We start from the raw sequence: 11,150 nt of genomic DNA, 5'->3' as shown, positions 1-11,150 counted from the left end.
TAAGTGTAAGCATTTCTATGACTAAAAGTTGTCCAGTCTCCAATGAGAATGGCATTAACGAAGAATGATGTCAGTGAATAAACTCCAATTAATAAAATAAAGCAAAAACAGTCTAAGGAACAACCACTTCCACAACAACAGAGAGGATCTAAACCTAAGATTTGTTCAGGATCTCACAGAGGAATTCACCCAGACACAGACTTCTTTCCAATGGGCTTCCTGTGAAGGCTAAAGCCCCTACTCCACATTTTCTTCCTTAGAGTGGTAGAAAATCTCCAATCCATGTTTAAAAATAGAGCTTCGTAGTGCAAGATCTGACGTCACAACCTTCCTAGAATTAGCTGTCTGGTGGGAAGATCAACAACCCTCCTCCATGCATGAGCTGTGTGTTGTGCCTGCAGCCAAGGCACTGGTGGGCTCTCTTGATCCTGAGCTCCTCCAAGAGCTATAACCCAAACATCAGGGTTAGAAAGTGGATTAGCCAAGGAGGCAGGTACCAATGCCAGCACACTTGGTAAAGTGATAAGTATAAATACACAACCGATCAAAAAGATAGGGTATGTGTCAATGAGATTTCACAAATAAGACCAGTGTAAGCAAATAATGAAGGATAGAATTAAAAGGGAGAGAATGATCCTGCGGGGGAAACAGGACACACAGCAGACTCATAGAATGGCAGCACTCCTGCCTCAGAATCAACCCTTGGGACATTCGGATCTGACTAAAAGGTCCATGAGAGTCTCACAGGCATGGAAAGCCATGACACGGTGGCAAAAAACAATCTAAATGAAAGATCCTGGTGAACAAGAACCCAGCAGAAGGAACAGGCCATCAAGGAGAGAGGCGCCTTTCTCTGAAGGGAGGAAGGAACCTCCACTGTGATACGGCCTTGACTAAACAAGTTCAGAGTCAGTGAACTCCAGGGGCTTCCATAGCCTAGACAGCTCATAGCAAGAGTCTCAGGTGATTGCTGATGTCATAAATAAGAGTGCCAATTGTTAAATCAACAACGGGAGTCACTGGGTACATGCTCCCCACGTAGGATCTCTGTCCTTAATGTGTTCTACTATGAAACTTAAAAACAACACTACTAGTTGAACAATACCCTATACCTTGTGCGGTTGTGTGAGTGCAGCCTGTTGAAATCTTTACTTAGTATATACCAAGTTGATCTTCAGTATATGAAGGTAATTGAAAATGAAACTCTATGAAGGGCGGGATGGGAGAGGGAGTGGGAGGGGGAGGACCACGGGAGGTAGGGAGATGGGGGTGGGGAGCCACAAAAATACAAAAGCTGCACTTTGTAAATTCACATTTATTAAATAAAAAAACTATATAACAACAAACAAAAAAAGAAACAGAAAAAAAAGAACTTAATACTTTACCCTTTTAGTATTTTTTATGTTCTACTTAAAACTATTGGTTGAACTCTGTCATTAATACACAATTACCTTGGGTGTCTAATTAATGCTGTAACTAGTACTCAAATAGTATTTTACACTTTGTGTTTCTGTGTGGGTGCAAACTGTGGAAATCTTTACTTAATATATGCTAAATTGATCTGTATATAAAGATAATTGAAAATTAAAAAAAAAGAAAGTAGATTAGAATTCCATATCTGTAAAAATGGCCATATTATCAGATTTTACCTGTTTCACCAAACTACAGGCCCCAGTAAGATTATATTATAAATGATACTCTGTATAACTTGCCTTCATCTGCATAACACATACCCATGGTCATCTGAAAATTCCTTGGTATCTCTGTCGGCTTCCCATTGAGAATATCCAAAAATGTGCATGATGTTCATGGGAACATCTGACATGTATGTATATTCCCATGCCCCTGAACACCCCTACCTCACTGAAATCTATGGCCATGTTGGTAAACTATGCCTATGAGCATCTATTTCCCAAAATTCGCCAACTTGCAAACTTATCTGAAGCCTTTGTGGCAGATAAGTGGATAAGTGCTTTCCCTTTTCTTTCTACTGTGGACTATGGCTTCAGATCTTTTCTTCCTCCCAACATACCCATCATTGTTCAAAGGTCCATTTGCTAGGGAACATCAGGTAAGAAGGTGTGCTGGGCTGGCTCCGTGGCTCACCTGGCTAACCCTCCACCTGCGGCGACTGCACCCTGGGGTTCTAGTCCTGGTTGGGGTGCCGGGTACTAGTCCTGGTTGCTCCTCTTCCAGTCCAGCTCTCTGCTGTGGCCCTGGAGGGCAGTGGAGGATGGCCCAAGTGCTTGGGTCCCTGCACCCGCATGGGAGACTGGGAGGAAGTACCCGGCTCCTGGCATCAGATCGGCACAGTGCTGGCTGTGGCAGCCATTAGGGGAGTGAACCAATGGAAGGAAGACCTTTCTCTCTGTCTCTCTCACTGTCTATAATTCTCTCTCTGTCTCTCTCTCTCACTGTCTAAATCTGACTGGCAAAAAAAAAAAAAAAATGTGCTGTGTGCTCCCCATTTCTTTGCAACCTTCTTAACTGTGTCCAAGGTCAAAGAGTCACTTTTTCAGAGCCCAATTATAATTCCTCTTTTCTAGGGCTACAACATAAACTCACAGACAAGGACCAAACTCTGAAAAAGGTACTGTTTTAGTAACCATAGTCTAACAACACTGTATTAGCCTAATTTCGTTACTTTAAAATCCCATGAGAGGAGCTTCTTTGGGAAAGAAAAGATTTTTTTCAGCTTACAGTTTAGAGATTAAGTTCAGGAAGTGGTGACCCCATAGCATAGCATCTGTGAAAGCTGGTCATGTGGGTGGCAGAGGCATGATTACATGGTGAGTCAGAAAGTGGACACAGCAAATCACCTCTGAGGGCACACAACCAATGACCTAAATACCTCCCACCACTTTCAGATGCCATAATTATACCAAGTCTCCACCCTTAATCCACCAACCATTAGCATTAAGACATCAGAGCTGAGACATCTTTCGTGAGTATTGAGGAAATAAGTCCAACTTCATGTGTGACAACTTCTTGCTCCCCTTCAAAAATTAATTTCTATGTGCCCATTTCCCTAGTCTCTTTAAACTAAAGACAATGGTTAGTCTTTGGAAAATTGGCTTTTGAAACCCCAGTCACCCTTCAATGGGTCATTTCTGTCACATCTGAATAATAGCTTAGACTTATAAATATATTTTAGGGATAATGAAATAATTAATGATATATAAGAGAAACTTCAGAAAATAAGTCTCCTGGGGCCAATGTTGTGGCATAGTGGGTTAAGCCATTACCTGGAAAGCCAGCATCCCAAGTGGGTGTCAGCTCAATTCCCAGCTGACCCACTTCCAATTTCGCTCTCTCCTAATGTGTCTAGGAGAGGAGTAGAAATTGGCCCAAGTCTTTAGGCTCCTGCACTCACATGGGAGACCCAGATGAAGCTCTGGGCTCCTGATTTTGACTCAGCCCAGCCCTGACCATTTGGGGAGTGAATCAGTGGATCTCTCTCTATCTTTTAAATAAATAAACAAATCTTTAATAAAAGGGCTCCCTTCTCTCTACTTACCTATGGCTCTCATTTTACAGCCTAGAGAAAAATATCCAAACTGCCAGTCCATATGGTGGTGTTTGACTCTTATAATGTTTATTTTCAAATTTTTAAATTATTTCCACCATTAAAAAGCATGAGCTTTCATATAAAATTTGAGATTTCAAGAAGCTTCCATAGCCTTGGCAGCTCATGACAAGAGCCTCGGGTGATTACGGATGCCATAAACAACAGTGTCAATTGTTAAATCAACAACAGGAGTCACTGTGCACTTAATCCCCATGTCAGATCGCTGTCCTTCATGTGTTGTACTATGTGAATTAGCTGTATAACTAGTACTCAAACAGTACTTTGTGTTTCTGTGTGAGTGCAAACTGTTGAAATCTTTACTTAGTATATACTAAATTGATCTTCTGTATATAAAGAGAATTGAAAATGAATCTTGATGTGAATGGGATGGGAGAGGGAATAGGCGATGGGATAGTTGCAGGTGGAGGGAGGTTATGGGGAGAAAAGCCTCTATAATCCAAAAGTTTTACTTTGGAAATTTATATTTATTAAATAAAAGTTAAAAATAGTTAATCCTCCACCTGTGGCGCCAGCATCCCATATGGGTTCCAGGTTCTAGTCCTGGTTGCTCCTCTTTCAGTCCAGCTCTCTGCTGTGGCCCGGGAGGGTAGTGGAGGATGGCCCAAGTGCTTGGGTCCCTGCACCCACATGGGAGACCAGGAAGAAGCACCTGCCTCCTAGCTTCGGAATGGCGCAGTTCCGGCCATGGCGGCCATTTGGGGAGTGAACCAACGGAAGGAAGACCTTTCTCTCTGTCTCTCTCTGTCACTGTCTATAGCTCTACCTATCAAATAAATAATAAAAAGAAAGAGAAAAAAGTTAAAAATAAATAAATATTCAGTGAAAAAATATCATAGAATATAGCTTTGTTGATCGTCTTTGAAAATAAATTTTGATAGCTTGCTCTTCATTTCAAACAAAAAAAATTGAGATTTCTTGTCTTGAAAAATTATAACTAGCATAACTGGGAAAGAATTTGAAGCTCTATCACCACATTACAGGAAAGCTGTAAGGCCAATAACCAGGAAGAAAAAAAATATGGCACATTTGGGAAGTATTAATAGTGCACATGATTTGAAGCAAGGAATAGAAAGTGACAAGACAGAAAAGATGTGGTTGTCAGAGTTCAAAATGCACATTTAAAGGGCTACAAAGCAAGCACACTAGTTGACCGGGGAACTGTTCTCTTCTAGAAGTGTTCCCTGCGTCTCCCAGAGGGCTTTCATACACATTCACCTGACATATGGCACTGAGCATGTGGCATTACAGTTTTCTGCACACTTGTCTACCTGGCTAACATTTCAATGAGCTACTTTAGGAAAGTTTCTGTTTTTTATTTCCTGTTTGTCCTCAATGCTATGTCTGGCAGATAGTCATTGTTTAATAAATATTTGCAGAACCACAAAAATAATTAGACAGAAAGCTTAGAGCCACTGCATGCCTAATCCCTTTTTCCTGTCTTTAATACATGATATTCCCTTTTGTTTCCCAAATGATACTAGGTCTCTTAGCTTTGCGATTCCCTAGTGAGATGTACCTTTTTTCCTACCTCTCTAAAAAACTGTTACAATGCATATGCTTATTGAAGTCACCACCTGTTACATCCAGAAATAGTTACATTGGCCATTTATATGGCATATTATCAGAGTTATGGAGAAAATTGATTGAATTAAATTGCCCAAAGCCTTTAGTTCTTGAATTCCTTTGTTGTTAGAACTATATTGTATTGAGCCTCCTTTAGCTGCCATATATTCTCATATCATGCCTAAAGCTTTAGTTTGGCCATTATTCTATAAGTAGTGGGGAGCCACAAAGGTTTATGGAAGGGCTGTGGTGTGATTAATTTGCATTTCCAGTAGGAAATTAATTTGCATGTCCAATAGACAATCATACAGAAGACAGGCAAGAAGAATGACTGTAGACGGGAGGACATTGTAATGATCCAAGACACCAGTGTGAAAGTTCAGGCCAAGAGGAAACATTTGGTGATGGAGCAGAAGGTGTCAGCATTTTCTAAAAGAGGAGAAAGCATTCCTATGTCATCATTCTGTGAAAAAGGAATTACTTGAGGTGAAGCTGGTTTGGGAAATCACAAAGATAATTCAAATTTTCTTATTTTTCATTTGAGGTGTCTGTTTGTGAATATTGAATGCCCAGGTAAAAACATCTGGCAGACAGATACAAAGAGCTGAGTGAGGTTTAGGAAGAACATCATTGTTAAGATTTGTTTATGGACCATAAATCCAGAGGTGATAACTGAAGCCCTGAGGACACTTGGGACAAATCAGTGTGAGGACAGGGGAAGTGAGGAGAGAAGAGCAAGCAGGGAGATGAGAAGGATCAAAGATGGCATCAGTGGAAATAAAATCTAGGGAATGGAGCATGTTTGATGAAGTGTGGTAGTAACCTGAGAAGCATTTAGAAAGTACACAGAGGTCAAAGCACCAGGAGAAAAATGTCATGAAAAGTGGTTGGCCAATGAACGCAAGAATCTGCAGAAAAAACTCAACAAGAGCATCAAACTGCAGAAAATTCAAGAGTTTTTAAAAAGATATCAAATTTATTGATAGGAGACACTTGATTCTTTTTGAAGAGTAATTTGAAGAGGATGGTGGATTGAGATATAGGAAGCAGAAGTCAGCATTTATCACATTAGGAATGATTGGAGACAAGGAAGGCAGAGCAGTGTAAGTCTACTATTTCAAGAATGGGGGCAGTTAGAGGAAAAAAGTGAAGGAAGAGTAGAGGATGTTTAATCTCGGAGTATTTGGAATTGTTTCTAGGCAGAAGAGCAAAAATTTTTAAAAAGGGAGTGCCTGAGGAAGGAAGACCAAGACAGAGTCTTTGCCTCTGAAATGCCAGACAAGGAAGAAAGAATGGGTGTGGACCTAGCTTCAAGCCTGGAGGAGTTGGGAGGAAGTTGCGAGTGTGTTCCTAAAAGTCTCCATTAATTTTCTCAGCAGAGTAAACATTCTAGACAGTCTTGGCATCAATGGAAGCTAGAGAGTTGATAGAAATAATTTTTTAAGTCATTAGACCAAAAAAAAAAAAAAAAAAAACTAATTGCCTGCCTTAATAAGACCACAAGGATCTGACAAACATCAAAATGATTAAGAAAAGCTGGAGTAAGAGAGGCTCAAAGAAGGACAGTGAGGGAGGCTAGAGAGGCAAGGAAGAAGAGAGAAAATGGAAGGGATGCAAAGAGGGAGAAATAGGGGGAAGGAGGTATGGGACCTGAGAAGAGAAAAAGAAGAAATAGATACAAGCTCAGAAAAGTAAAAGGCATCATTTTGTCCTTAAATTCCTAGAAAGGGAAAACTACAAAACTAAAAATTCTCAGACCCTCTTGTTGACCAACTGACTTTGCACTAATGGTAAATTTTAGACCAGAGCTTTGGTAAAAGATTATTTAAACCACGGGGAACATTTTGGTCTGAGAAGTAAATATATTCCCAGCCTAGAAAGTCATAGAGTATCTCACAGGGGAAATCATGGAAACTTGCTTGTAACTGGAATGCACATTACTTAAAGGTTCAGGAAACCAAAATATGGTTAAGATATAATTTTCTTCTCTTCTTACTATAAATAAACCCATACTGAATGAATATGAGCAGATAGAAGACCATTGCTGTGCTATTGTGGCTTATTTTGCTTTGGAGTACATTCTAACCTGAAGCAGAGAAGGTCCACACTTGTGGGGAGCAACTGGGAGCAACTCGGACTAGACTAAGTTACTGGAATTAAGACTTATTCTATGCATCTGCTCTCCCACAATATGGCGCTGGGAGAGGAGGAAACAGCTTCTACACAGCTGCCTCCAGTTCAACCAATAAACAGCAGGACCTGCTCCTGATTGGAGGAGAGCAGCGTACTCGGCGTGTGGGCAGCAGAGTTGGGATTGGTGGAAGAGGACTATAAAGGAGGAGAGAGACAACATGCACCAGGAACATCTAAGGGGAACATCTATCTGAAGGAACACCTGTGCAGCCCCCGAGAGAGCCGGCCGGCGGTGTGCCGCTCCCCCGCGGGAGTGGGGAAAGTGGCAGGGGGAACCGCCCTTCCATGGAGGTGGAAGGGACGATAGCCAACCCAGGAAGAACCAGCAGCAAACCCGGGGAGGGCCAAGCAGACAAAAGAACAGCGCAGGGTCCTGTGTCATTCCTCCGCGAAGAGGGGGAGTGACATAATGGTGCCGTGACTCGGATATGAAGCCTAGGCAGGGTTTAGTGTCGTTCCTCCATGAAGAGGGGGAGCGACACACACTCATTTGACTACTGCCTTCAGTTTTACACTCTGTCCACAGTGAAGATTACTCTGGAAGTTTTTCCTCAGTGTCTCTGTGTGGAGCCATGTCTTTTAACTCTCTCCCAGAGCCCTTGTGACAAACACCCTGATGTTCATTTCAGACTTAGAGAATCTTGGGATTAGGTCTTTTCACTTTCCATGTATTTGAGCTTTTGTTCAGTGATTTACAAGAGAGCTATGAGCAGTTAGAAGAACTGAATGCATTTGCAAGGTGACCCAGTTCATAGTTTAAATATAGGATTTTTTTTTAAAGTTCTTTCCTCAGCATCAGGCATGTTCTGAACACATTTTGATAAGCATTGAAGTCAGTATGAAATAATCAGTGGATCAAGCCGATGTATTATGGAGTCAGATATACTAAAGTCTGAATCTGTGTGCTATCTATAGGACTTTAGCAATTTATGAAAGTGCCTGAGCCTTAGCTTCTATGTCTGTTAAATGTAACCAACAATAGTATCTATCTCAGAGAGTTGTTGTTAGGTTGTAAACCTATATAAAGTGTTTGCATATATAGTGCTTGAACAGTACCCTCAAAATGTGATGGCATCTGGATTAGGGTGGGCCTTGGAGACACACAGGTGGAGAGAGAAGACCACGTGAGGATACAAGTGGAGACTGGAATTCTGCTGGCATCAGTCTAGGAACAACTGGGGCAACCAGAAGCTGGAGGACCCAAAAAGAGTAGTCTCCCCTGTAGCTCCCTTAGGGGCATGGCCAGATTTCTGGCCTCTGGAACTATAGGAGAATGAACTGTTGTTTTCAGCCACAGCATTTGTAGTCATTTCTTACCCAAGGAAACTAATACAACCAGATAGTAAGTGCTCTTTAAAAGCCATCTTGGCATCGTGTGAATTTCAGTCTGCACTCATATCCCTCCAAGTCTCACTTTCAGCCATGTGGTCATTTTTCTTATTTTCTAGACCTTGGCTAAGGTGCATACTATATAGTCTCATAAAGTCTACCCTGGCTCTGAGTCTTTCCTTACCTGTCTCAGCCAATCCATTTCATTCATCTATTCCATACACATCCATTACGCACTTACTATGAACCAATCAGCATATATAGAATCAGGTATAAAACAGTGAATGAAACAAAGGCCCTCTTCTCACAAAATCTAGATTCAAGGACAGTGGAAAATATAAACAAGTCAGCAAGGGAATATATATGAGGGGGTTTTAACTTTTTCAAAAAGTTAATTGGTGGTGGAAGGCCTTTGGTACAATGCTGAGGCCACCAATTGAGACACCCACATCCGATGCCAGAGTGCTTGACTTTGGGTCCTGGCTCTTCTCCTCATTTCACCTTCTTGCTAAGGCACACCTTGGGGGCAGCAGATGATGGCTCAAGTAGTTGGGCCCCTGTCACCTATATAGGAGACCCAGATAAGGTTTTGAACTCCCTGCTTTGACCTATCTGGCCATGGCTCCTACAGGTATTTGGGGGACAAATCAGCAGATGGAAAAATCAATATATGTGTGTATATATATATATATATATCTGCCTTTCAAGTTAATAATAAATAAACACATAAATAAATATTTACATTTAATGGAAAATGAAACATATTTAAATTTCATTTTTCTATGAACTTTTTGAGATACCCTTTTTAGGGTGTCAGATGGTGGTAAATGATATGAACATAAAATAGAGCAAGATGGAGACATGTAGTGCTGGGGCAGAACAATTTTATTTCAGTTGTTCAGGGAAGGATTCTCTGATAAGGTGTAGTTTAATAGTTATCTGAATGAAGTATGTGAGTATTGAGCAGTAATAAATTACATGAAGCAGACTTTGTAGCTGAATAATAAGTTGACTCCACAAGGCCTCCATATGTAGTGAACCCAAGCTTGATGTGTAAATAGCTTCCAACCTAAGGGCACACTCTGTAGCTAAGCAAGGGAGCTTTAGCTCATCACAAGTTAAAGGCTGCCAAATTATGCCCAAATAAGGCAAAGGCCAGCCTTCATTAATCAGGTCATCTCTTTATGTCATCTCTTGTCTTTTTGGTTGTAAAAGTAACTGGCTAAATTGCAAAGTAGGGTATTTGGAACCATCTTTTTACTAGAATGCTGCACCATTCTAGAACCATTCTCTTGCTCACGTAAATTTTGTTAAATTACACTGATCTGGTTTTCTGCTTGTCTTTTGCTTTTTAACAAAGGGAAATGATTCTGCTTTCTGGGAGGTGAGGTGAAAGAGAAAAATGGGAGCTCAGCACACGCAGTTTTGTAAGAGATGGGTTTCCTGCACTAACTGAAACAGAAAACCATTAAAAGATTCAGGGGAGAGGAGAGCATGTCTGCTTTATATGTTAAAAAAGATCCCACCAGCTACTTTTTCAAGAAGAGCGTTTAAGGCAGGGACTCAGAAGCAAGATCAATTAGAATGTGACTGTGAAAAATCCAGCTTAATTGTGACTTCTCATTATTGTTATCAACCCCAGGTTCTTTGACTCACTTGCAAACAGTAATTGAAAAAAGGCCAATGTACAACCTAAACAAAGTTTAGGGAGCTTATGCTGGACACAAGGGAGAGAACACAGCAGGAAAAGGTTCTGCTTACTGGCTGTCCATTCAAGAGCTGAACAGGTACTTTTATGCATTGCCGAGGAGTGATGGTTGGTCTCTTCCTGGCACTCAAAACACTTATATTGGCACCAAGACTGCATCTCTGATATGTCCCTCTTGGCATACAACATTTTTATTTGCAACTGGTTTGGTGTTCTATGTGCGAGCTGTTTGTTTTGTTTTATTTTTTGTTTGTTTGCTTTTGTTTTGTTTGCACAATACATGCTTAAAATGGCATTACAGCTAAATATAACACCACAGAGGTCATGTATCAATCATATTGGGCTATTCTGAGTACGCACGCAGGTTGGGAAAGTCCTCTAACAGGGCAGTAGAGGGTCTTTTGTGGTTAGGGTCCTGATGCACCTGTCATGTTTAGTTTGGAGCTGATGATGGACAGCTGTCAGGTCGTGAGGGACTTGATTTCAGTGGATCATGCTTCTATCTTGTCACACGACTTTTTCATTTTTTCTTCAGACTTGGGATGAAAAGCAGATGGGTGTGATATGTTCCCTAGACATTACTAGAATCTGTTTATTTTATAGGAAAAATCAACTGGATTTCTGAAGAATTATTGTGGTCTCTGACAGAGATCACAAGGAGTGTTCCTGGTGTTTTACTGAGGCAGGAAACACTGAAGGAGTGGAGAAAAGAGGAGAATGATTACATGGGAAGAATCCAGCAGGTTGTAAATATAGAGCTGATGAGCT

General features: G+C 41.0%; 1 long non-coding RNA gene across 1 annotated transcript in view; it reads left to right on the top strand.

Moving 5' to 3' along the window:
* The first annotated feature begins 487 nt into the window (after positions 1-487).
* Positions 488-11,150, top strand: part of LOC138849974 (uncharacterized) — a 70,347-nt gene continuing 59,684 nt past the window's right edge. Inside the window, exons 1-2 of the long non-coding RNA XR_011389313.1 lie at positions 488-1,187; positions 2,547-2,590. This is a non-coding gene — a long non-coding RNA (uncharacterized lncRNA). The remainder of the gene's footprint in view (positions 1,188-2,546; positions 2,591-11,150) is intronic.

This window comes from Oryctolagus cuniculus, chromosome 6 (assembly GCF_964237555.1).
Source record: "Oryctolagus cuniculus chromosome 6, mOryCun1.1, whole genome shotgun sequence".
Classification (NCBI taxonomy): domain Eukaryota; kingdom Metazoa; phylum Chordata; class Mammalia; order Lagomorpha; family Leporidae; genus Oryctolagus; species Oryctolagus cuniculus.
This window is presented reverse-complemented; position numbering and strand designations above follow the sequence as displayed.